The sequence below is a fragment of the Oncorhynchus keta genome, chromosome 24, assembly GCF_023373465.1.
Source record: "Oncorhynchus keta strain PuntledgeMale-10-30-2019 chromosome 24, Oket_V2, whole genome shotgun sequence".
Classification (NCBI taxonomy): domain Eukaryota; kingdom Metazoa; phylum Chordata; class Actinopteri; order Salmoniformes; family Salmonidae; genus Oncorhynchus; species Oncorhynchus keta.
In genome coordinates this window covers 11,492,260-11,519,846 of record NC_068444.1, presented here as the reverse complement: position 1 = coordinate 11,519,846, position 27,587 = coordinate 11,492,260, and the positions used below count along the sequence as shown (strand labels likewise).

The 27,587-nt window shown below is 42.7% G+C and overlaps 1 long non-coding RNA gene and 1 pseudogene across 1 annotated transcript; one reads left to right on the top strand and one right to left on the bottom strand.

Annotated features, from left to right (window-relative positions):
- LOC118373714 (dual specificity mitogen-activated protein kinase kinase 6-like) overlaps positions 1-27,587 on the top strand; it is a 49,683-nt pseudogene that overhangs the window by 6,237 nt on the left and 15,859 nt on the right.
- Positions 20,908-24,304, bottom strand: LOC127911365 (uncharacterized). The gene is made up of 3 exons (XR_008078006.1): positions 24,228-24,304; positions 24,048-24,133; positions 20,908-21,100 (listed from the first exon to the last, which is right to left on the bottom strand). It is a non-coding gene; the product is annotated as an uncharacterized LOC127911365 (long non-coding RNA).

The following is a 27,587-nucleotide window of genomic DNA, read 5'->3' as shown; positions in this document are numbered from 1 at the left end:
TGTAAATCCACTTCGCATACTGTAGTTCAATAACCAAAATAGATTTTTTTTTTCTAACTCGGTGTCATGTCATAAGATGAAACCCCATTTTTCTCTGCAGACATTTTTTTCCATCTTCATTCGTAGCAGATATTTAGCAGTTTTTGGAAAACGTGGTCGCGTAAACCTGAGGGGGATTTTACTGTATTTCCGTTACCAAAGTTTGCATCTGCATATTTCTTCCACTAAAATCGTTTTTTGTAACATTTTCAGTGGAAATTGTGATGTGTTCCTTGTGCATAGAGTTGTATGGTTTGTTAAACTTTCAAATCAATGGTTTTTGTTTGGCATACATTTGAATGTAAAAAAAAAAACAATAACAAATGAATCAAAGCTCAATTCCGTTATCGTGGAATTGCCGGAGACCACCACACCAAGCCATCTGTGCAGGATAAAGCTTGATGCGCCAGGACAGTGGTTGGCAAATGAATGTCAACACAAAGTACAACTTAGTCAGACTGCAAGACAAGACGGTAGATGGCTACACAGGGTTAACATGAAGCATGCATCTTCACGAGCCTGGAGCTCTCTGTGACTCTCTCTGTGCTGGAGCTCTCTGTGACTCTCTCTGTGCTGGAGATCTCTGTGACTCTCTCTGTGCTGGAGCTCTCTGTGACTCTCTCTGTGCTGGAGCTCTCTGTGACTCTCTCTGTGCTGGAGCTCTCTGTGACTCTCTCTGTGCTGGAGCTCTCTGTGACTCTCTCTGTGCTGGAGCTCTCTGTGACTCTCTCTGTGCTGGAGCTCTCTGTGACTCTCTGTGCTGGAGCTCTCTGTGACTCTCTCTGTGCTGGAGCTCTCTGTGACTCTCTCTGTGCTGGAGCTCTCTGTGACTCTCTCTGTGCTGGAGCTCTCTGTGACTCTCTCTGTGCTGGAGCTCTCTGTGACTCTCTGTGCTGGAGCTCTCTGTGACTCTCTCTGTGCTGGAGCTCTCTGTGACTCTCTCTGTGCTGGAGCTCTCTGTGACTCTCTGTGACTCTGTGCTGGAGCTCTCTGTGACACTCTCTGTGCTGAGCCTCTGTGACTCTCTCTGTGCTGGAGCTCTCTGTGACTCTCTCTGTGCTGGAGCTCTCTGTGACTCTCTGTGACTCTCTCTGTGACTCGCTCTGTGCTGGAGCTCTCTGTGACTCTCTCTGTGCTGGACCTCTGTGACTCTCTCTGTGACGGAGCTCTCTGTGACTCTCTCTGTGCTGGACCTCTGTGACTCTCTCTGTGACGGAGCTCTCTGTGACTCTCTCTGTGCTGGAGCTCTCTGATAGGAGCATAAATCTAGTCTGCTCTTCATTCATCCTGCCTGGAGCCAGCCACCCCACGGTGAATGCGATCACAGCAGGTCTCCAGCAGTGTATTCTCTCTCTCTCCCTGATCTCAAAGGGGAAGAAGTCTGCATCTACTCTGTAGCTGAGGTTTACTGCATGGCGCGTATGTCAAAGTAATACATTCAACGTGTCACAGCTGAATCCTAACATTCATCTGGAAACCTCATCAGGCTTCCTGAATAACCAATCAGCTCCCTTCTCTACACGGCATTGACACGGCTGACACCTTTTGCATGCACTTCTCCTGGCATAACCTCCCTCCCTGCAACTATAATGCTACAATTGTTTTCATTGAACCTTTTCATTTCTTGAAGGGCCGTTTTTAGGAAAATTGATTTGGTGTGTCCTGAAGGGCTGTAGAGTTCATGTATGTTTTAGTAAATCAATGTCACGTGTCTGAAACAACATTTCTTGGTTCCTCTATGGCTGCGTTGACACATGCATCCCAATTTGGATCTTTTGCCTAATTATTGGCACGAGCTGATGTGATTGGTCCAAAGACCAATTAGTGTTAAAAGATCAGAATTGGCCTGCCTGGTTAAACCTATCAAGATAGAGGGTGAACTTTGGCACCCCCGGCTCTGCTGGATGCAATAAATAGGCCTAGCCATTGTCATCATGGCTGGATCAAAGGTGTCCTGATATTAAAGCATTCGGTGGCAGTGCACTTCGGGTGGCAGTGCCTGATTACCAGTTGGACCTTGTGTGCAATTGACCAATAAAGTGATCTCTCTTAAACCCCCCAGCTAGCACACTGAGGAAAAGAAAGCTTGATGACCTGCGAATTACTGCTCTCCGGTTACCACCGAGAGAGTACATCTCATCTCATGGCATGCTATCCCAATGGAACCCTATTCCCTACATAGTGCACTACTTAGGGAAAATATGTGCACTATATAGGGAATAGGGTGCCATTTGGAATGCTATGACAGTACTCTGGATGTTGGACAGACAAGCTGTCTGGAGGTAAATAGACAAGACATTTTGATGCACGTTTTTAAATGGTGATTGGGGAAGGTTCCTGGATTTGAATAGGAAGTGCTTTTAATTATGTTGAACCAAGGTACAGAGAGCTGGTGGGCTAACTCACATGTTAACAACACACCTGTTCGGGTTTTCTAAAGGTCATGGCTGTCAGGCTGCTTACTTAGCGAGAACAGCGGCTTCCTGCTTCGGCTCACCCCGAGGCTCAAACCCAGGACTTCCTGCCTTCCTAGCACCTATATGACCTCCTGAAACGTCTTACCAGTTGGCGCCACACAAAAAAAAGCAAACTATTCGCTGATGCAGGTGTGGACAGGTTCAGGAGTTCGTTTCACACATCCCCATGTGCTACGTAAACATCTCTCTCGACTCTCCAGCCACTTGTGGTGTGTGTGGGTGTATTGTTGAATAAAACAGGGGCGTCACCTGGTCCACTTGGCATCATATACAGTTGAAGTGGGAGGTTTACATACACCTTAAACTCAGTTTTTCACAATTCCTGACATTAAATCATAGTAAATATTTCCTGTCTTAGGTCAGTTAGGATCACCACTTTATTTTAAGAATGTGAAATGTCAGAATAATAGTAGAGTGATTTATTTCAGCGTGGTCCCATGGTGTTTATACTTGCATACTATTGTTTGTACAGATGAAAGTGGGAACTTCAGGCATTTGGAAATTGCTCCCAAGGATGAACCAGACTTGTGGAGGTCTACCATTTTTTTCCTGAGGTCTTGGCTGATTTCTTTTGTTTTTTCCATGATGTCAAGCAAAGAGGCACTGAGTTTGAAGGTAGCCCTTGAAATACATCCACAGGTACACATCTATTTGACTGAAATTATGTCAATTAGCCTATCAGAAGCTTCTAAAGCAATGACATAATTTTCTGGAATTTTCCACGCTATTTAAAGGCACAGTCAATTTAGTGTGTAGAATTGTGATACAGTGGAATATTCTGTCTGTAAACAATTGTTTGAAAAATTACTTGTGTCAGGCACAAAGTAGATGTCCTAACCGACTTGCCAAAACTATAGTTTGTTAACAAGAAATTTGTGGAGTGGTTGGAAAAACGAGTTTTAATGACTCCAACCTAAATCTATGTAAACGTCCAACTCCAACTGTAAGTAACTGGAATGAAATGGCCCTGCAGTTCCACAGATTGTGTCATCTAATCTCGGGGACCAATTTATTTTATTTTCTTCTACCTGGACTGTAACACCCTAGCCTCTTACATCCAGCCAATTCAACCAGGCCGGTAAGCCTGCATCCTGCTGAAGCCTGACCAATTCAACCAGGCCGGTAGGCTGACATCCTGCTGAAGCTTGGCCAATTCAACCAGGCCAGTAGGTCCTACATTCTGCTGAAGCCTGGCCAACTCAACCAGGCCAGTAGGTCCTACATCCTGCTGAAGCCTGGCCAACTCAACCAAGCCTGGTAGGCCTATATCCTGCTGAAGCCTGGCCAACTCAACCAAGCCGGCAGGCCTACATCCTGCTGAAGCCGGGCCAACTCAACCAGGCCGGGAGGCCTACATCCTGCTGAAGCCGGGCCAACTTAACCAGGCCGGTAGGCCTACATCCTGCTGAAGCCGGGCCAACTTAACCAGGCCGGTAGGCCTACATCCTGCTGAAGCCTGGCCAACTCAACCAGGCCGGTAGGCCGACATCCTGCTGAAGCCTGGCCAACTCAACCAGCCTGGTAGGCCGACATCCTACTGAAGCCTGGCCAACTCAACCAGCCTTGTAGGCCGACATCCTACTGAAGCCTGGCCAACTCAACCAGCCTGGTAGGCCGACATCCTACTGAAGCCTGGCCAACTCAACCAGCCTTGTAGGCCGACATCCTACTGAAGCCTGGCCAACTCAACCATCCTGGTAGGCCTACATCCTGTGACAATATGTTATGAGAGAGTTAGCAGGCTGTAATGCTTGGAATCCTAAATAATGCTAGCTCATGTTAGGCTGCTACCAGGCCAACAACTGTTACGGTGGTGCTTCCCTGAATGGATAAGTTATCCACTTGATCTTACTATTGCCTTGGCCCATTCTTCATACTCTTGCAGATGTGGTCTTAAACCAGGTGTACTAAATAGGATCTGAAGATCGCATACCCCCATAGTTGAGCAGTGATCTCATGTTGTAGTCATGGAGCTGAAGTTAGCTGCCCGACCTAGTTGACCGCTACTTACGCAGGACGGTGCTCTGCCGTGACCTGGAGCTGATACCCTCAGCACGCAGAGCACCTGCCGTCAGTATCGTTTAAGTCAATCCCAGCCGTGTAGGAAGTGTATCGCCATGTGACTGCTGGGGAAGACATGGTTCCCAAAAGAGCTTCATAATATAACAGCTGTAACCTAATGGATCCATATGTATCTGACATCTTTGAAAGTGTATGGTACCTCAGACTGCCAGGACGGTCAGAAGTGACATAACAGCCGCAGGCTCAAGAAGAGTTATTTTCATCCCATCTCTCTGTCTCCATTTCTTTGCCCTGGCCCTGTTTCTCTTTTCCACTCCATGCCCCCGCCCCCATCTCTCGTTCCCTCACTCCCTCTCGCCTTCCTGCCATCCCTCTCGCGGATGTCTGATTCATCTTTCTTCCTCTGGGTCTGTGTAATTCCATTGAGGGACTTTTGGGATTGTTGGAATTCCCGGCATGCGTGTGTGTGGGTTTGGAAGAGTGAGAATGAGCGGGTTGGTTGGTTCCGCCTGCTTTGAATGCCACCCTGGGTTTATTATCAGCATGGCTGGACATGGGCCTGTCTGGCTGCACTCTCACACTGAAGCTTTTGCTCCAGATTCACAGTGCTCAAAGCACTCACCCTGAGGCCGCCTTGGTTTCAGCACAGATCGCTCTGGCATAGTCTCCTGGCTGTTAGCATGCCGTCTCTGACAGGACATGTCCCCTGGCTTCGTTACATGCTGAAGAAAAACAATTACAAGACCTGCTTGGTTGGTTGTATTTCATGTTAACATTAGGTGAGGCAAAGACAGCAGGGCAAAGACTCCTTCAATTGTCTTTTCTTTAGCTTCAGTACCTCTCGCTGGTATTTAAGTTGTGCCGTCTTCACCCCTGACGCTAAATCTTTGAGAGAGTTTTTCTCCTGTGACCTCTTGCTGGCATCTCACAACATACTTGTCTTCAACCCATGTGCTGCAAATCACTGGGAATGCTGTACTACTTTTCAATTAGGTTGCATTGCAAAACAAAGCTACATCGAATGCTGAGATCTGCGAGTAAAAATCCTAAAGGGGAGACTGTATTTTTTTATTTATTTAAATTGTGCAAGATAATATGGAATAACTAAAAACAGCGACTGTATTTGCATAGCTTGCAATAATTTCCTCTCACAGTTGTGAAAATATATGACACAAGAATTGTAATGTTAGGAAGGTCTGTTGAAGAAGACATGTTTTTGAGATGAAAATATTATATTGGCTCAGGACAGACAATTTTTTTTGTACCTTTATTTAACTAGGCAAGTCAGTTAAGAACACATTCTTATTTTCAATGACGGCCTAGGAACAGTGGGTTAACTGCCTGTTCAGGGGCAGAACGATAGATTTGTACCTTGTCAGCTCTGGGATTCAAACTGGCAACCTTTCGGTTACTAGTCCAACACTCTAACCACTAGGCTACCCTGCCGCCCCAATACAGCCTATTAGCTTATTCCTGCCCTGTACACTCTAAATTATATAATTTATTGATTAGTGGAAAAAATATATATCCATTACATATTAGGATATTTATGACAATATAGGCCTATCGTAATATTATTTTGGACAATATCGCAATATTATTTTTGCGCTAGTCAGCTCAGCTGTAAAAGGTGAGCCAATATGTTGTCAGCACTTTTTATTTTATTTCGATGACTTAATCAAAACTTGTTTTCTCACGGGTCTCTTTTTGATCAGCCGCAGGTTCTGTCCCTTGTGATTTTCCTTTCTGGAGAAATCCGCCAAAGTCTGCATCACAAATGGTGCCCTATTCTCTTTCTAGGGCTTTGGTCAAAATTAGTGGATTCTATATGGAATTGGGTGCCATTTGGAAATGACCCTGGGTCTGATCCAACCACTTTTCAACATGTTGCGTGACAGTGTGAGTGAATGCAAAGGTGATTCTTTGACATGCAGCTCAGTGCATGACTGTCTCTTTCTATCATTATGAGTTGCTGCCCTTTGCTTACATGTCTCCCATCTCTCATGCATGCAAATGTGAAATGAATGTGGTGCCTACAGTATAGGTAAGATGTTAAGTCAGTGTGTGATGTGCATGCAGCAGGGACCTCAGGGGACTGTGTCTGTGGACTGGAGATGGAAGCTGTCGTCTTCGCAGAGTGTGCCGCGTCTTGTTTCATCCCATAGAGCCAGAGACTTGTAGGTTGAAGACTGTGGAGTTGTGCTGAATCCCCTGTCAGCCGTAGCAGCATGACATGCATAGTCATGGAGATAGCCTGGGGAAGCTGGTACTCAGCCATGGCCACTCACCGATTTTTGTTTTTTTTGGAAAAGTGTTGGTAATGAAACGGTTAGAGAGCAGCCTGCCTGTGGCATACCCTGGCAGAATGGTATGCATATTCATGGAGAAAGCATGATGGTGCTTAACCAGTTCTTTGTTTTGGCAAAGTCCCCGTAATGAACTGGAGAGCGAGTCCCTCGCCAGCCTGCCTGGCATTGACATGCATAGTCTTGTCATGGAAAAAGCTTGATGAATGTGGTGCCTGGTGCTCAGTCATGTTAATAACCACTCACCAGTTCTTTATTTTGGCAAAGCCTTGGTAATGTGCGGCAGGTAGCCTGGTGGTTAGAGCGTTGTACTAGTAACCGAAAGGTTGCAATATCAAATTCCCCGAGCTGACAAGGTATAAATCTGTCGTTCTTTCCCTGAACTAGGCAGTTGACCCACTGTTCCTAGGCAGTCATTGTAAATAAGAATTTGTTCAATAACACACTTGCCTAGTTAAACAAATAAAAATAAAAATGTCACAGCACTATTTGAGGGAGCAGTGGGAAGCACTAAGCTCTTGTCCAAGAGGATGTAACATTGCAAAGCGTTCAGTTCAATGCATTGTTTGTCAGCTCTAGAAATAAAATGAATGTAAAACATTCTACATCACTGATCACTGGTGTTGAATGGAGCAGCGAACTCCTGTTTTTACATTCTGAAACCTGCAGTTGGTGGAGTAGGACTCCTTTGTGGTTTGGTTTGGTTAATGTCCATTCAAACAGTCATAGACTTAGGCCTATTAGAAGACTCGTGTCGGTTTGCAAATGCTATTGTCGTCTGTTAATACGTGTGGGAGGGGCCCAAAGTGACATTTTTGCAGCAAAGCTGCTTTGGAAAGTGGAAATCCTGAGGCGTTGAGAGGCCACGGTGACAGTACAGTGGCGCAGAGAGATGATGGTGGCACGCTGGACTGTGTGTCTGTGAGGTTTTGATCAGTATGTTTTTTTTGTGTGTATGTTTTCCAGTTAATGGGGATCCTAATAAAATAGAAAATAGACTTTCTTAAAAAAATGTAAATAATTCTAGTTGAGTGAGTTTATTGACTGAGTATCTTTATCATGGCTTACTAGAACTGCACCTGCAGTACATCATAGCACAGACGCTGCATTGTCAGGTATGTTTACCATCAAGTACGTGTGTGTGTGTGTGTGTGTGTGTGTGTGTGTGTGTGTGTGTGTAATGTGCATAGCATTCTCACAAATACTTACGGTATGTTCAGTTACTTGAAACAGTTCCTCACGCTCCCAAACATTCCGATCAACGCAAAAAACCAAAACAATAGGCAATATGCTTCCTCCCTCCTCCTGGGAGGAATGAGTATACTCCCTCCACTTTAAAGATCTATGTACTTACTAGGTGACGTCACCACCGCCCATAGCCAGGTGGACGTCACCACCGCCCATAGCCAGGTGGACGTCACCACCGCCCATAGCCAGGTGGACGTCACCACCGCCCATAGCCAGGTGGACGTCACCTAGTAAGTATGTAGATCTTTTGAAGTCCGGGCGTGTCTGTGTAGCTCTGCTGTGTGAGTGAGCAGGATTAAAAATACTATTTGAAATCTTTTTGAATATGTTGAGCGTTTGCTTTAGTCTGCCTGAGTACCAGGTGGGCGTGGTTTCCACTTGTGGGATTTTCTATTGGTTCTGTGGCAAGCTCTGTCAAGCACAGCTAAAGTACATGACATGATTTTGAAATAGTACTTGAATCCAGGTCTGTGTGGAAGCACTAGAGGTGTGATCCAGATGCTCTGGTGAACCACACACACACACACACACTCTTTGTCGGAGACGGCAACCTGTCACTCACACCCTCAGGAGTGTCCGTAATGCCCTGTGGCATGGAGCCGTTGAACCTTCCACCCGGATGTAGAGAGCTCTAACTCGCGTTGCTCCAACGCTACAGACACATCTCCTCTCGCTGCTCGTAATCGCAGCGGGCCTGTTACATTCAATTAGGTTCTGAGTTACTCACCGCATCCAACCGGAAGTGTCTGACGGGCTGCTGGACTCAGGCCCTGGAAATACACTGCAGGATGAGACATCTGAGATGACTAGAAGTAACATTTTAAAAACTCGGGAAGAAACTCCACTTTTACAATTCAGATCATCCAAACTGCCTTTCTAATTTTGTTGAATGTGAATTGCTGTCTTCAGGTGTATGTGTTGGTGTATAATTGTATTGTTCTACCAGTTGTTCACTGCTGTCATTTCTCTCCTTTCAGGTAAGAGGAAGCCTGGGCTCAAGCTCTCCAAGGAAGTGTTTGAGCAGCCTCCTGCTGCTGCTGCTACGTAAGACTTTCACTCTTTAATATCTTCTTTACATCTTGACATTTACATCTTGACATTTACATCTTTACATCTTGACATTTACATCTTGACATCTTTACATCTTGACATTTACATCTTTACATCTTGACATTTACATCTTGACATTTACATCTTGACATTTACATCTTTACATCTTGACATTTACATCTTTACATCTTGACATTTACATCTTGACATTTACATCTTTACATCTTGACATTTACATCTTTACATCTTGACATTTACATCTTGACATTTACATCTTTACATCTTGACATTTACATCTTTACATCTTGACATTTACATCTTGACATTAGTAGGGTAGAGAGGAAAAAGGGGAGAGAGGTATTTATGACTGTCATAACCTACCCCTGGGCCAGCGTCATGACAACAGCTTTGCACACTCTGGCATTCTCTCAACCAGCTTCACCTGAATGCTTTAAAACAGGGAATTAACTTCCCAGTGTTTGGTGGAAAGCAGATTGAACCAGGTTTTCCTCTAAGATTTTGCCTGTGCTTATCTCCATTCTGTTTATTTTTTATCCTGAAAAACTCCCCAGTCCTTAACGATTACAAGCATACCCATAACATGATGCATCCACCACTATGCTTAGAAATATGGAGAGTGGTACTCAGTGATATGTTATGTTGGATTTTCCCAAACATAACACTGTATTCAAGACAATTAGTTGTTTTTGCAGTATTCATTTTATTTAGTGCCTTGTTGCAAACAGGATGTATTATATTTTGAAATATTTATATTATGTACAGTGTTCCTTCTTTTCACTCTGTCAATTAGATTAGTCATGCCTTTTGCACACGTTGTATATAGACTCCCCCCTTTTTTCTACTGTGTTATTGACTTGTTAATTGTTTACTCCATGTGTAACTCTGTGTTGTCTGTTCACACTGCTATGCTTTATCTTGGCCAGGTCGCAGTTGCAAATGAGAACTTGTTCTCAACTAGCCTACCTGGTTAAATAAAGGTGAAATAAATAAATAAATAAAATTGTGGAGTAACTTCAATGTTGTTGATCCATCCTCAGTTTTCTCCTGTCTCAGCCATTAAACTCTGTAACTGGCCTCATGGTGAAATCCCTGAGTGGTTTCTTTCCTCTCCGGCAACTGAGTTAGGAAGGACGCGTGTATATTTATAGTAACTGGTTGTATTGATACACCATCCAAAGTGTGTTTAATACTTTCGCCATGCTCAAAGGGGTATTTAATGTCTGCTATTTTCTCTTCATTTTTACCCATATACTAATACACTGGTGCCCTTTGCGAGGCATTGCAAAACCTCCCTGGACTTTGGTTGAATCTGTTTGAAATTCACTGCTTGACTGAGACACCTTTTCAATTATCTGTATGTGTTGAGTACAGAGATGAGGTAGTCATTAAATAATTATGTTAAACACCTATTGCACAGAGTGAGTCCATGTGACTTGTTAAGCACATTTTTACTCCTCTACTTATTTAGGCTTGCCATAACAAATCAAATCAAATGTATTTATATATTATTATTATTATTTATTTATATAGCCCTTCGTACATCAGCTGATATCTCAAAGTGCTGTACAGAAACCCAGCCTAAAACCCCAAAACCCCAAACAGCAAGCAATGCTGTTTGGGGTTTTAACAAAGGGGTTAAATACTTATTGACTCCAGACATTTCAGCTTTTCATTTTTTTATTAATTTGCCCCCCCCCCCCAAAAAAAAATAAATGTATGACATCATTCCACTTTGACATTTACATTTACATTTAAGTCATTTAGCAGACGCTCTTATCCATGATGGAGTATTGTGTGTAGACCAGAGACGCAACATCTCAGTATATTCAAGGGATGTGAATACTTTCTGAAGGCACTGTATATTACAACTCTTTGTATTACAACGACATTATTCACCTTGTGTAATTACAAAATCACCCCCAACACAATACAAGTACAATCCAGTCACTAAAGTAGAAATGGTACATGTATTTGTACCAAACCATTCAGTACAGGAACCACGCTTTGGTGAACCCAAATGAATACACCCAAATGAATACATCACTAGGCCGAGAGGCTGTGCCTACACTGTGTTGTATGGCTCTTTAGTAAATCTGAGCTGACAACTTTGTACGCTATGTCCTTCTGTAGCTCAGTTGGTAGAGCATGGCGCTTGTAATGCCAGGGTAGTGGGTTCGATCCCGGGACCACCCATACGTAGAATTTATGCACACATGACTGTAAGTCGCTTTGGATAAAAGCGTCTGCTAAATGGCATATATTATTATTATTATTATTATTATTCTGTTCAAACAACTAGAGCCTATGCGCACATTGTGATCAAAATTCAAATCTTAATTGCCACATTTCAGACGGTCATTTTGTGAGGCGCAGCCGGGAGCTAGTTCTGTATGATATGCTGAGTGTTCGAGTGAATAAACCAGGAGGATACTCCATGATAATTTAAACATCTCCAGCTCGGGAACATTTTGGTTTCCCAGTAGAAGAGTTAGTAGGATATCAACTAAATATATTGAATTTCTGAGATAATTAATTGATTTTCCCTAAGATGATAAGAGATGTTAATAAAATGCGTCAGTGATTTTGTATTTTCCTTCAACTTCCTGAAGACTCGTTGGGAGCGGGAATGTGTCCATCTTTGTTTTCGTGTTCGTCCGCCACCATGTAGACGTCAGCATGATGCTAATGATATGATGTAACGATATGACAAGCTACCTATTCTGGTTGATGGAAAGCCTTTCTCAAAAACCTTCTCATTTTAAATGTTAACTACAAAGTAGACTATGGATATCTGGCAGAATGATATCACGATTATTTGCATCAATCCCGTGGTGATTATGTTCGGCAAACTCTGCAATCACATGTACGCTATAGAAGCACAACTAACCAAGGATCTTGCTGGTGGGCACATAAATTAAAGTTGCAGTATGCAGAAATCGCTCAGTCATTTCCTGGATGCTAAAACTCTTAATAGTTTGCCTAATTTCAGTTTGTGACAAAATAAACTAGTATAGTGTAGAGAATCATTTTACCATCTAAACCGCTCTGAAATATATTTTCCATAACCAAAAATATTGTTGTACCACCCTCCCAAAAACTACAGTAACTGTCGCCATTTTAATTTCCCACTGTACCAAATCTAACCGTGCCCCCCTAAAACCGCAATTACATACCAAACCGCGGGTTTGGTGAACTGTTACACCCCTACCTACTATGGAACAATTCTATTACCATTTTATTATCATGTTGTTACTAGTGGAATTACAAAACTCTTTGCGCACTCTAGTGCCTACTTACAGAGTCACCTCCATCACCTAAGCCGCCTGCTATCGTGCTGTAACACAGGTGGTGTCAGTGGACTTGGAGCCTATATTGACTGTGGAACCCCTTTTACTAGCCTCAGATTAATGTTGAATCCAGTCTTCCACTGTTGGTAGCCATCGTAATTCTTTGGGACGAAGTGAGACTGAAGCTCAAGGGATTTCCTGAGCCATTCTGCCCCAAGCGGTCTAACTTTTTCCCCCAATAGACCAAACATGCCTACCGTTAAACCGTGTACCCTGCTCTTGACGTCAAAGCCGCAATGTATTGTTTGTTGGTATGAGTTTATGATACATGTAATTCCATTATTATAAACTTATGCATAGAGACTTTTTTTAATTTTTAGATGGAATATCACCAATCTACATTGTTAAATGTATGGACATATATTGCGCAACCTTCTCTTTTAAATATAAAGTGTTATCCTGTTTTGCTATGAGGCATTTTAATACAGATATGAGGTTGTCATCAACATGATGACCCTAAAGATGTCAGTGACGGCTCCATTTCCTCCCAATCAGGAGAGAGGAGGCTAGTTAGAGATTACCGTTTGGATGTGTTCACCGATAAGTGGTTCACAAACTGATGTCTTTGGCGCAATGTGCCAGTGAATATTGTTCGCAGCATCATTTCAGTGTCATGATGATAACTCAAGACAAAACACTGTTTCTTACATTAACATCTACATGTAGTTTTTTTCCCCCCAGAACATTTTGAAATCTTAATGAATTAACCTGTTAGGCCGCCCCATCCCGGATCCGGGATTGTGACTACAGCCTCAAGCTCATTACCATAACGCAACATTAGCGATTTCTGAAAATTGCAAAATAAATGAAATAAATATGCCTGTCCTCAAGCTTATCCTTTTCTTAACAATCCTGTCGTCTCAGATTTTCAAAATATGCTTTAGAACCAGAGAAAATCAATAATTTGTGTAAGAGTGGTGATAGCTAGCGTAGCATTTAGCGTTAGCATTTAGCACGCAACATTCACAAAAACCAGCAAAGGGATCAAATAAAATAATTTACCTTTGAAGAACTTCAGATGTTTCAATGAGGAGACTCTCAGTTACATAGCAGATGTCCAGTTTTTCCTGAAAGATGCTTGTGTAGGACACAACGTTCCGTTTTGTTACTATGCATTTGGCTACCGAAACTAACCGAAAATTCAGTCACCTAAACGTCGAACTTTTTTTCCGAATTAACTCCATAATATCGACTGAAACATGGAAAACGTTGTTTGAATCAATCCTCAAGGTGTTTGGTCATATATCTCTTCATTGAAATGCCAGTCCTAGACACGTGCATTCTTCTCTGATTCGGATGGAAAAATACTGGGACCTGACTTTTGCGCACCAATTTCCACGCAGACACCATGCGGGACACTTGGTAATTGTAGGCTCTTATGGCCAATCTTCCAATGATATGCCTACAAATACGTCACAATGCTGCAGACACCTGGGGGAAACGATAGGAAGTGTCCGTTGATTCCTGTGCCATTCACAGCCATATAAGGAGATCATGGAAAACGTGCCTTCAAAAATCCTGTTGATTTCCTGGTCACTCAAACATCTTGGTTTTGCCTGTAGATATTGTTCTATGGCACTCACAGTGAAAATCTTTGCAGTTCTGGAAACGTCAGAGTGTCTTCTTTCCAAAACTATCAATTCCAAGCATAGTCGAGCATCTTTTCGTGACAAAATATCGCGCTAAAAACGGGCACGTCTTTTATCCAAAATGAAATACTGCCCCTAGAGTTCTAACAGGTTAATGCATGCAGTTTTATGTACATAACGTTTTTTATATCCTAACAACTGTTTGATTACTTTACAGACCCCCAAGAGATTTGGATTCGAAAGCTTGTGTGACCATTGAGAGAAGGTACTACTTACCACATCTTATTCCTGTTCACTGAACTGTTCAGTGTAGTTTACTCACATTCTTACCTTTCGTTTTACCACTATGTTTCGTCCCCACACGTTCCTCCGACTAAACCTTTATTTAAAACTGAAGCACAAACTTCGGGTTTGACATTTGTAGTTGTTGTAACCTATACTGTGTTTAGATGGTACGAGGTAAACGGCAAATGTTTTCAGTGAGAGCGTGACGGTAAATGCCGTTGAGGCTGGCGGAGAGTTCAAATATTTCAACTTTTGCCGTCTGCCGTCTTCTACCGGGTGTTGTTTACCATAACAATGCAAACCTTCGGACAGATGGGGTGGCAGCGTAGCCTAGTGGTTAGAGCGTTTGGACTAGTAACCAGAAGGTTGCAAGTTCAAACCCCCGAGCTGACAAGGTACAAATCTGTTGTTCTGCCCCTGAACAGGCAGTTAACCCACTGTTCCCAGGCCGTCATTGAAAATAAGAATTTGTTCTTAACTGACTTGCCTAGTTAAATAATTAAAATAAAATAAATGGAACAATTAGACCGATATTTCACTGGATGTGACATTCTGTTGGTATTTCCACAAACAAATATAGTGATGAGAGGACGGACGGTGGACGGTGGTGGGAGAAGAAGGATTTGTTGGATTTTGGCCAAAGTTCTGTAAATTTTCTCATTTGATGAAACATTTTGATATCCATACTGTTTTCTGTTTCTAAAAACTATAATAATTGTATCAAACAGAGTGGACTGTGTTTTGTAGACTTAACGCTTTGCCAAAGTTGTAACAAAAAAAAAAAAATTGGCGTTGTTTATAAGGAGTGCAATGGCGAATTGAGTTAATACACACGTGAACTTCAGAGTAGGCGTTCCCTAATGGACACATGCGAGTAAATGCTACAATGCGCCAATAGGATCTCACTAGCTCGTGTTTGACTCTGCCCACTATGATTCATATGCTCAGACCAGAGCCTGTCATTTCCAATCGATCTTGGGTTAGTTCTAGAAACTCTTTGTTGTCGGGCTGCTTTTTACAGTCCTCTTCTTTCTTGTCCCACTGTGCCGACTGGTATGACGGTTTTTGCGTCCCTCAGTCTGAACGCAGCATTAGGTTGAGTAAGATTCTCTCTGTGCTTTGGATGCAGAAAGATGAAAGCTTTGGCTCAGTAAAAGGGTCTGTGAGCCGACTATATAACGGCCTAGCAAACATTACGACTCGGACTGAATACTTCTGATTGCAGACTGGAATGTGTTTATCTTCCTGACGGGCAGTAAAAGTATTTACCAATTTTTCATTGGTAAAATGCTGGCTTTTTTCCCTCTTATAATTTAGCCTGAAGTCAAGGTCGGGGCAACCATTGATTTAGTTGGTGTATGAAGTGAGAAAAGGACAGAAGTTCCCATTCTTTACGGGAACCAGTAGTTTAGATGAAAAAGGGGTAATTTGCGGTGTCTTTCGACTCAGCCCCCTTACCATGTCCAATGCTTTCCCTGTTGATTAGAAACTGTTGGTTAGAGTAGTTACTTAAACAAAGACATAGCTCCGAGCCACTCTCAGACAAAGAGGAGTACCCCCGGTTAGAATCACACTGTTGTTGGGAGATTAGATCTAGTTTTTCTTTTGTGCTTTTCGCTCTCTGTTACTGTTTTGTTTTCACGAGATGAGGATTGGGTAAAAAAAAAAAAACAAGGAATTCTAGTGACTCATCTTTTTATCCTGCTCAATTTGTGTTCAGTGATTACATCAAGGGAGGGAGATACATGTTCCTTCTTCCTTATTACATCGTGTCACCCATTCATGTTTTGATCTGTCACTGTCGAGCCTGACACACATCTCTCCCCTCTCTGCCGGTGCTGAGCAGAACTTTGTGGTGAAGGCAGATGACCTGGAGCAGATTGGCGAGCTGGGGAGAGGGGCGACGGCGTGGTGGACAAGATGAGGCACATGCCCAGTGGCCTGATCATGGCAGTCAAGGTATGAGAGATTTGATGCTGTAACTGATCTCTTTAAGGGGATCTAGGGCTACGTTTACACAGGCAGCCCAATTCTGGTCTTTTTCCCCACTATTTGGTCTTTTGACCAATCAGATCAACAATTGTCGCAAGAGATCAGAATTTGTCTGTTTGTTGCAAACAGCCGTGGTGACAGCTGTTGATGTAATAAGTAGGTTGGATGGATGGATTTGATGTCCTTTTCCCTCCCACCCTAGAGGATCCGTGCCACAGTGAACACCCAGGAACAGAAGAGACTGTTGATGGACCTGGACATCTCTATGAGGACAGTAGACTGCTTCTACACAGTCACCTTCTACGGCGCACTCTTCAGAGAGGTAGCCAGCTTCTTTATAAAAATACTTTAAAAATCAAATACAATTCAAATAATAATACTTATGTCTTGTAGTGTTTTTTTTCTAAAGTACAAAAGCCTACAATAGACAATCTTTAGGTGGAGTGTATTAATTGTGTTTTTGATCCCCGTAAGTTGTTCGTCACAACAGCTACTCCTCTTGGTTTCCTCTACTGCTGGTCGTGTTCATTACTATGTTGAACGTAGGCTTCCTACAATGTCTTTACAGGGATGTCAGAGGACAGAGACTTGTAAACATGCTGCCAAACATATCGGTACCCGTACACTTTACAGTGGAGTGCAACAGTTTTTTTATATTTTCCAAACTAGTTGGTTCTTTTTTACCCAGTAGGCACCTGCAATTTACAAAGAGTAGGATAAATGATACTTTCCAAGAATCACTCGCCTCACTCACCAAATTAATTAGAATTTTGAATAATTTAGTCCATGACATTTTTGACTTAAGTGCAGAACCTTAATTTCAGTTTTGATCAGTTGTATATCAAACAAAATGTATATCAAACACCGTAAGTTTTTAAATGTTTAAATGTCAACTTATTTTAGAAGTAATTGTGAATCCTGCATGGGTGCCTATATATTTGACTGCATAAGGTATGTTCAGAGAGGCAGTTATTTAACAACTAACTTAGTCCTCTTCATTTCTACACTATACAAAAATATGTGGACACCCATTCAAATGAGTGGATTCTGCCATTTCAGCCACACCTGTTGCCGACCGGTGTATAAATTTGAGCACATTAGCCATGCAATCTCCATAGACAAACATTGGAAGTAGATCGGCCGTACTGAAGAGCTCATTGACAACGTGGCACTGTCATAGGATGCCACCTTTTTAAAACAAGTCAGTTCATCAAATTTGTGCCCTGCTAGAGCTGCCCCGGTCAACTGTAAGTGCCGTTATTGTGAAGTGCAAACGTCGAGGAGCAACAACGGCTCAACTGAGAAATGGTAGGCCACACAAGCTCACAGAACCGGGCCACTTGCAACACTCACTACCGAGTTCCAAACTGCCTCTGGAAGCAACATCCGCACAAGAACTGTTCGTTGAGAGCTTCATGAAATGGGTTTCCATGGCCGAGAAGCCGCACACAAACCTAAGTGCAATGCCAAACATCGGCTGTAGTGGTGTAAAGCTCGCCGCCATTGGACTCTGGAGAGATGAATCACGCTTCACTATCTGGCAGTCCAACAGACGAATCTGGGTTTGGTGGATGCCAGGAGAACACTACCTGCTCCAATGCATATGTAAAGTAAAGTTGGTGGAGGAGGAATAATGGTCTGGGGCTGTTTTTCATGGTTCAGGCTAGGCTCCTTAGTTCCAGTGAATGGAAATCTTAACGCTATAGCATACAATGACATTCTAGACAATTCTGTTCTTCCAACTTTGTGGCAACAGTTTGGGGAAGGCCCTTTCCTGTTTCAGCATGACAATGCCCCATGCAAAGTGAGGTCCATACTGAAATGGTTTGTCGAGATCGGTGTGGAAGAACTTGACTGGCCTGCACAGAGCCCTGACCTCAACCCCACCGAACATCTTTGGGATGAATTGGAACGCGGACTGCAAGCCAGGCCTAATTGCCAGGCCTAATTTCCAGGCCCAATTGCCCAACATCAGTGCCTGACCTCAATGTTCTTGTGGCTGAATGGAAGCAAGTACCCCCTGCAATGTTCCAGAAGAGTGGAGGCTGTTATAGCAGCAAAAGGGGCAGGGACCAACTCCATATTAATGGAAGGAGATGTTCAACTAGCGGGTGTCCACATACTTTTGGTCATGTGGAACATAAGACTTCCTGATTTACACATGACATTGTACTGTAGGACTGGGCTGCCATCCAGACACAGGTACCGTGACCCCCTTTTCCTCACGTAGAGACGTCAGATGATAGAGCGGTGTATGTTGTAGTCAAGATAAACAAATAACGAATTCCTGATCTTGCCGGATGTAATTACCTACCACTCGTAGAGAAGAGAGCGTTCCACAGGATATGCATCTGCAGCGGAGCACATTGGAAAAAGCTCCTTCCTGTTAGCCAATCTGTGTCTGGAATGTGGTTCTGTTTTTCCAATCGTTCCCTCTACCGCTTTCTCCATAGCCCCCTTTTTCCGTTCCCACCACCCCCTTCTCCATCTCAGTACCCACCACCCCCCACCCCACCTCCTTAACCCTTAAACTCTCACCCCAATCTGACCTTCTCATGTTGTACCTGTGTTCCCAGGGTGATGTGTGGATCTGTATGGAGCTGATGGACACCTCTCTGGATAAGTTCTATAAGCAGGTGATAGAAAAAGGCATGACCATCCCTGAAGATATCCTGGGAAAGATGGCTGTCTCGGTGAGTAGGACTACTTCCTCACTTCCTTTCCTTGTGTAAATAGGACTAACTATGTCACATCATTCAGCCTAGAGACCAAGCGGAATATTACATGTGTTCTGTAGGACTGGGTTTCCGTTAGCCGGTAATTGCCGGCTTTGGGCCGATTTAAAAAAAAAAATAAATGAAAAGCTGATCAATAAAATTGTAGCCCGGCCAAATTGTCCAGTGGTGTCCAGCTGCTGAGGAGAGAGAGAACACAAGTAAGTATTCACCCCAATTGGACTTATCCACATTTTGTTGTGTAAATGAAATGTTAAAAATACCAATTAAATACTTTTCAATTCCAGGTTTTAACACAATATATACTTAAAACCTGCAAATATTTTTGACACCAAAGTGAATTTAAAAAAGTGTTTGTTGCATTAGTGTTCGGCCCCCTGATTCAATACTTGGTAGAAGCACCTTTGGCAGCGATTACAGCTGTGAGTCTTTGGGTACGTCTGGATACTGCAATATTTGGTCTATTCTTAACAAAATTGCTCAAGCTCGGTTTAGTTGGATGGGCACCTTTGGTGAACAGCAATTTGTCAGATTCTCAATTGGATTGAGGTTTGGGCATTGACTGAGCTATTCAAAGACATTCAGGTTGTTGTTTTCAAACCACTGCAGTGTAGCTTTGGCTGTGTGTTTAGGGTCATTGTTCTGCTAGAAGGTGAACCTCCGCCTTAGGTCTCTTGCTGGACGGGGAACCTCCGCCACAGTCGCAGGCCTCTTGCTGGACGGGGAACCTCTGCCACAGTCGCAGGCCTCTTGCTGGACGGGGAACCTCCCCCACAGTCACAGGCCTCTTGCTGGACGGGGAACCTCCGCCACAGTCACAGGCCTCTTGCAGACTGAAACAGGTTTTCCTCTAGAATTTCCCTGGATTTGCCCTCAAACTTGATCAGTTTCCCTGCCAATGAAAAGCATCCCCATAACATGATGCTGCCACCACGCTTCACCATGGGGATGGTGCTCAGGGCGATAAGCAGTCTTGGCTTTGACCAGAGAACTTTTTTCCACATGTCTTTTGTCAAAAATATATATTTTTTACAGCTTTATTCTCACTCTTCTAAAAAGCCCAGGTAATAGTTGTCCCATGTACAGTTTTCCCCCCATCTCAGCTGTGGATCTCTCCAGCTCCTTCAGATTTGCCTCTTGGTTGTTCCTCTGACGAATGCCCTCCTTACCCGGTCACTGAGTTTTGGTGCAGAGCCTTCTCTAGGCAGAGTCACAGTTGTGCCATATTCTTGCCATTTTTTAAATAATGGATTTATCGGTGTGGATGTTCAAAGTTTGGGATATATATTTTTTTAGAACCCGACCCTGATTGGTGCTTCTCCAGAACTTCTGACTTGTTTTGAGCTTCATGCTGATTAGGTTCTCTAACACACAGGTGTTTTTAATGAGATCATGTGACTAACTGCACACAGGTGGACTCCAACTAATGATTTGACTTCTGAAGGCAATTGGTTGCACCCAAGCTTATTTATGGTGTCACAGCAAAGGAGGTGAACACTTATGCAGACACAGCCTATCTGATAAAGAAATTAATGTTGGTGTTGTGGCTTAGCTCTCTCCCTGTCTGGGGTAGGCCTAAGCTTTTTATATATACAGTACCAGTCAAAAGTCTGGACACCTAGCAAAGGTTTTTATTTGAACTTTTCTACATTGTAGAATAATAGAAGACCTCAACTATGTAGTAACCAAAAGTGTTAATCAAAGATATTTTATATTTTAGATTCTTCAAAGTAGCCACCCTTTGCCTTAATGACAGTTATACATTCTCTAAACCAGCTTCACCGAAATGCTTTTTTTCAACAGTCTTGAAGGAGTTCGCACATATGCTGTGCACTTGTTGGTTGCTTTTCCGTCACTCTGCGGTTCAACTCATCTCAATTTGGTTGAGGTCAGGTGATTGGAGGCCAGGTCATCTGATGCAACACTCCATCACTCTCCTTCTTGGTCAAGTAGCCCCTTTACAGCCTGGAGGTGTGTTGGGTCATTGTCCTGTTGATAAACAAATGATAGTCCCTCTAACACGGAACCCAAACTGGCTGTGCGCCATCGTGCATACATTTATTTAGTCCCCCACCACCAAACGCGATCACGACATGCAGGTTAAAATATCAAAACAAAATCAATTATATTAACCTGTCTGGGAAAGCAGAAGCCTCGCCAACAGCCAATGAAGTTGCAGTGCGCTAAATTCAATCAACAGAAATCTCATAATTCTAATTTCTCAAACATACAAGTATTAGACACCATTTTTAAAGAAACTTCTCGTTAATCCAACCACAGTGTCCGATTTCAAAAATACCTTTCGCGAAAACACAACATATCATTATGTTAGGTCAGCAACTAGTCACAGAAAGCATTCAGCCATTTTCCAACCAAAGAGAGGAGTCACAAAAAGCAGAAAGAGAAAATTAATCACTAACCTTTGATATTATTTATCAGATGACATTCCCGGGACAACATGTTACACAATACATGTATGTTTTATTCGATCAAGTTCATGTTTATATCCAAAACCTCAGTTTACATTTAGCTTTGCCTCCAAAACATCCTGTGAATTTGCACAGAGCCACATCAATTTACAGAAATACTCATAATAAACATTGATAAAAAGGTACAAGTGTTATACAAGTGATATACTTCTCCTTAATGCAACCGCTGTGTCAGATTTCAAAAACACTTTACGGAAAAAGCGAACCATGCAATAATCTGAGTACGGCGCTCAGACAACAAATCAAGCCAAACAGATATCCGTCATGTTGGTGTCAGAAATAGCATTTTAAATATTCACTTACCTTTGATCTTCATCAGAATGCACTCCCAGGAATCCCAGTTCCACAATAAATGTTTGATCAGTTAGCTAAAGTTCATCTTTATGTCCAAATACCTCCTTTTTGTTTGCGCGTTTAGCACAGTCATCCAAATTCATGACGCGCGATTACTAGGTGCAGACGAAAAGTCAAAAAGTTCCGTTACAGTCCGTAGAAACATGTCAAATGACGTATAGAATCAATCTTTAGGATGTTTTTAATATAAATCTTCATTAATGTTCCAACCGGAGAATTCCTTTGTCTTCAGAAACACAATGGAACTCAAGCTAACTCATGTGAACGTGCATGGTCAGCTCATGGGAGAGACTTTACTCAAACCTCTCTCATTCACAGCATAGCCTAGTGGTTAGAGCGTTGGACTAGTAACCGTAAGGTTGCGAGTTCAAACCCCGAGCTGACAAGGTACAAATCTGTCGTTCTGCCCCTGAACAGGCAGTTAACCCACTGTTCCCAGGCCGTCATTGAAAATAAGAATATGTTCTTAACTGACTTGCCTGGTTAAATAAAGGTAAATAATAAAAATAAATTCACCCCCACTTCACAGTAGAAGCATCAAACAAGGTTCTAAAGACTGTCATCTAGTGGAAGCCTTAGGAAGTGCAATATGACCTCAGACACTTTATTCGATAGGCCAAGAGTTGAAAAACTACAAACCTCAGATTTCCCACTTCCTGGTTTGATTTTTCTCAGGTTTTCACCTGCCATATGCATTCTGTTATACTACTATATTATATATTATTATACTACCATACTCACAGACAGTTTTAGAAACTTGTGTTTTCTATCCAAATCTACTAACAATATGCATATATTAGCAACTGGGACTGAGTAGCAAGCATTTTACTCTGGGCATGCTTTTCATCCAAACTTGAAAATGCTGCCCCTATTCCGAACAGGTTAATTTGGGGACAGGTCAAAAAGCATTGAACATTTATGGCAATTTAGCTAGCTAAGTAGCTTGCACTTGCGAGCTAATTTGTCCTTTTAGCTAGCTTGCTGTTGCTAGCTAATTTGTCCTTTTAGCTAGCTTGCTGTTGCTAGCTAATTTGTCCTTTTAGCTAGCTTGCTGTTGCTAGCTAATTTGTCCTGTTTTAGCTAGCTAATTTGTCCTGGTATATAAACAGTTATTTTACTTGAAATGCAGAAGGTCCTCTATGCCGCCAATTAATCCACACAAAACAGTCAACCAAATCATTTCTAGTCATGTCTCCTCCTTCCAGGCCTTTTCTTCTCTTGACTTTATATTGCAATTGGCAACTTTCATAAATGAAGTGCATTTCAGCCACTGACTTTGTTCATCTTTCAATCACCCACGTGGGTATAAATAATGAGGAGATGGCACGTGGGTACCTGCTTCTATAAACCAATAAGGAGATGGGAGAGGCAGAACTTGGAGCGCGATCTGCGTTAGAAATAGAACTGACATCGATTTTAGCCCATGGCAACGCAGACGTCGTTGGCACACACAATAATTGAATAACAGATTTCTGAATTTATTTTGCAGCGCAGTCAACCTGTAAGCCCAAACCAGATGGGATGGCGTATCGCTGCAAAATGTTGTATCCATGCTGGTTAAGTGTGCCTTGAATTCTAAATAAAGTAGACGGTTTGGGGGTACTTTGCTGGTGACACTATCACACCTCCTCCATAATTCAGTGGGAGCCACACATGCAGAGATCATCCATTCACCTACTTTGTGTCTCAAAGACACGGCGGTTGGAACCAAAAAATCTCAAATTTGGTCTCAACAGACCAAAGAACAGATTTCCACCGGTCTAATGTCCATTGTACGTGTTTCTTGGCCCATGCAAGTCTCTTATCTGTTACGTACCCCTCTTGGAGGAGGGAACGCAACACTCTGCTACAGCTCAACTCCCCGAGGAGTGAAAAAAACAGTATGATCGTAGGTGTGGGGAAGGACGACAGAGGCAGAGAGAAATACAATTTACAGGGAATGTATTATTCCTTAACACAGTAATGTTGGGAATCGGGGCTGGACAGAACCAAAGGAAAAGTAGTAAAAGTGTCTCCTGCCTTCCCTTCATACCTAACCTTTAGCACCAACTGGTGCGCTAACCAAAATACAGGGTGGTCCGCCCAGGTCTTACCTAGTGTGCAGAGACAGATTCAATACTACGGGTTATGTATTCCCGCAGGCCTCTTGCCTAAACACTTCCCAGGTGCGTTCCCCTTCCTCCCCGGGAACAAATGAAATAGAATAATTACCAATACTTTAAGTGAACAATTTCAACAACCAAAAACACAAAGTCATATTGGCAGACACATACCTCTGATGGAGCGGCTACAAAATAATATCAACAAAACTTGTACTGACCGCCACAACAACCAACACAGGACATAAAACGACGCTCTCCTCCCTGAGGGAGGAACACTGGCTTTTATCAAGCTGGAGAAGGAGTTGGTAATTGAAGAGACAGCTGTTTCCCTGATGAGAGGGAGGGGTCAGAGCTCCAATTAGCGATGGGGCCGACCAATCAGCTGCTTTAGAATTCCAGGAAGCCATTTCCTGAAATACACACACACATACAAACCCACAGCGCAGAAACTGGGGAGCGTAACAGTGTCCTTTAGTAGTGGTTTCTTTGCAGCAATTTGACCATGAATGCCTGATTCACACAGTCTCCTCTGAACAGTTGATGTTGAGATGTATCTGTTACTTGAACTCTGAAGCATTTATTTGGGCTGCAATTTCTGAGGCTGGTAACTCAGAAATCTGCAGCAGAGGTAACTCTGGGTCTTCCTTTCCTGTGGCGGTCCTCATGAAAGTCAGTTTCATCATAGTGCTTGATGTTTTTTTGCACTTAACTTTAAAAGTTCTTTACATTTTCCGCATTGACTGACCTTCATGTCTTAAAGTAATGATAGACTGTTGCTTCTTTTTACTTATTTGAGCTGTTTTGCCATAATATGGACTTGGTCATTTACCAAATACGGCTGGCTATCTTCTGTATACCACCCCTACCTTGTCACAACACAACTGATTGGCTCAAACGTGTTAAGAAGTAAAGCAATTCCACATATTAACTTTTAACAAGGCACACCTGTTAATTGAAATGCATTCCAGGTGACTACCTCATGAAGTTGGTTGAGAGAATGCTAAGTGTGAAAAGCTGTCAAGGCAAAGGGTGAAGATTCTTAAATATAAAATATGTAGATTGTTTTTATTACTACATGATTCTGTGTGTTATTTCATAGTTTTGATGTCTTCTATTATTCTACAATGTATAAAGTAGTACAAATAAAGAAAAACCCTTGAATGAGTAGGTGTGTCCAAATTTGTCTGGTACTGTATATATTTTTATATGAATATAATACATTGGAGGCCTATGTCAAATATTAACTGGCTCTCATCAAGCTGCCCACTCAAGAAAAACAATTCAAACTGTAACCAGTGCCTGCAACCTGGTTCAGGTGGTCAGCCAACCTACCAGGTTAGTTACAAACAGCACAGGAATGAAATCATCAACATGTATTGATCACCTCTTTACTGCAGAAATGTGCTTTAAAGCAGTATCCAAATCCATAGGATGTAGTGATCACAATATAATAGTCTTATCTAGGAAAACCAAAGTTCTGAAGGCTGGGCCTAATATAGTGTCTAAGAGGTCAGGCTGGGCCTAATATAGTGTCTAAGAGGTCAGGCTGGGCCTAATATAGTGTCTAAGAGGTCAGGCTGGGCCTAATATAGTGTCTAAGAGGTCATACATTAAGTTTTGTAGTGATTCATATGTTGTTGATGTAAAGAATATTTGCTGGTCTGTGGTGTGTAATGAGGAGCAACCAGACGCTGCTGGTCTGTGGTGTGTAATGAGGAGCAACCAGACGCTGCTGGTCTGTGGTGTGTAATGAGGAGCAACCAGACGCTGCTGGTCTGTGGTGTGTAATGAGGAGCAACCAGACGCTGTTGGTCTGTGGTGTGTAATGAGGAGCAACCAGACGCTGCTGGTCTGTGGTGTGTAATGAGGAGCAACCAGACGCTGCTGGTCTGTGGTGTGTAATGAGGAGCAACCAGACGCTGCTGGTCTGTGGTGTGTAATGAGGAGCAACCAGACGCTGCTGGTCTGTGGTGTGTAATGAGGAGCAACCAGACGCTGCTGGTCTGTGGTGTGTAATGAGGAGCAACCAGACGCTGCTGGTCTGTGGTGTGTAATGAGGAGCAACCAGACGCTGCTGGTCTGTGGTGTGTAATGAGGAGCAACCAGACGCTGCTGGTCTGTGGTGTGTAATGAGGAGCAACCAGACGCTGCTGGTCTGTGGTGTGTAATGAGGAGCAACCAGACGCTGCTGGTCTGTGGTGTGTAATGAGGAGCAACCAGACGCTGCTGGTCTGTGGTGTGTAATGAGGAGCAACCAGACGCTGCACTTGACACATTTATGAAATTGCTTATTCCAGTTACTAATAAGCATGAACCCATTAAGAAAATGATTGTAAAAAGTGTTAAATCCCCTTAGATTGTTAAGGAATTGAAAAATGTGTATGGTTGAGAGGGATGAGGCAAAAAGTATGGCATATAAGACTGGTAGCCCAACTGGGAGCCCAACTGGCAAACGTACTGCAAATTAAGAAATCATGTCACTTAGCTAAATAAAAATAAACTATCCAATGAAACAAAGATAAATGATATCAAGACTGATAGTTAAAAGCTTTGGAGCACCTTAAATGAAATTCTGGGGATAAAAGCAAACTCGGCGCCATCATTCATTGAATCAGATGGCTCATTTATCACAAAGCCCACTGATATTGCCAGCTACTTTAATGACTTTTTCATTGGTAAGATAAGCAAACATATCGATGGCATGCCAACAACAGACACTGACACTACACATCCAAGTATATCTGACCAAATGATGGAAGACAAGAATTGTACTTTTGAATTCCTTGAAGTCAGTGTGGAAAAGGTGAAAACAAATATAGCTGTCTATCAACAATAAGCCACCGGAGTCTGAGAATCTGGATGGAAAATTACTGAGGATAATAGCAGACAATATTGCCACTCCTATTTGCCATATCTTCAATTTAAGCCTACTAGAGAGTGTGTGCCCTCAGGCCTGGAAGGAAGCTTAAGTCCACGACCCAAGAATAGTAAAGCCACCTTTACAGGCTCAAATAACCGACCAATCAGCCTTTTACCAACCCTTAGTAAACTTCTGGAAAGAATTTGCACGTCACTTACTCAAATTACTGATGATTGGCTGAGAGAAATTGACGATACAAAGAGTGTGGGGGCTGTCTTGTTAGATTTCAGTGCAGCTTTTGACATTATTGATCATGCTGGAAAAACGTATGTGTTTTGGCTTTACCCCCTGCTATGATGTGGATATATATATGCCATTTAGCTGACGCTTTTATCCAAAGCGACTTACAGTCATGTGTGCATACATTCTACGTATGGGTGGTCCCGGGAATCGAACCCACTACCCTGGCGTTACAAGCGCCATGCTCTACCAACTGAGCCACAGAAGGACAAAGAGTTACTTGTATAATAGAACAGAAAGGCTATTCTTTTAATGGAAACCTCTCAAACATAATCCAGGTGTAATGATCCTACTGTTTAATCAGCTTCTTGATATGCCACACCTGTCAGGTGGATGGATTATTTTGGCAAAGGAGAAATGCTCACTAACAG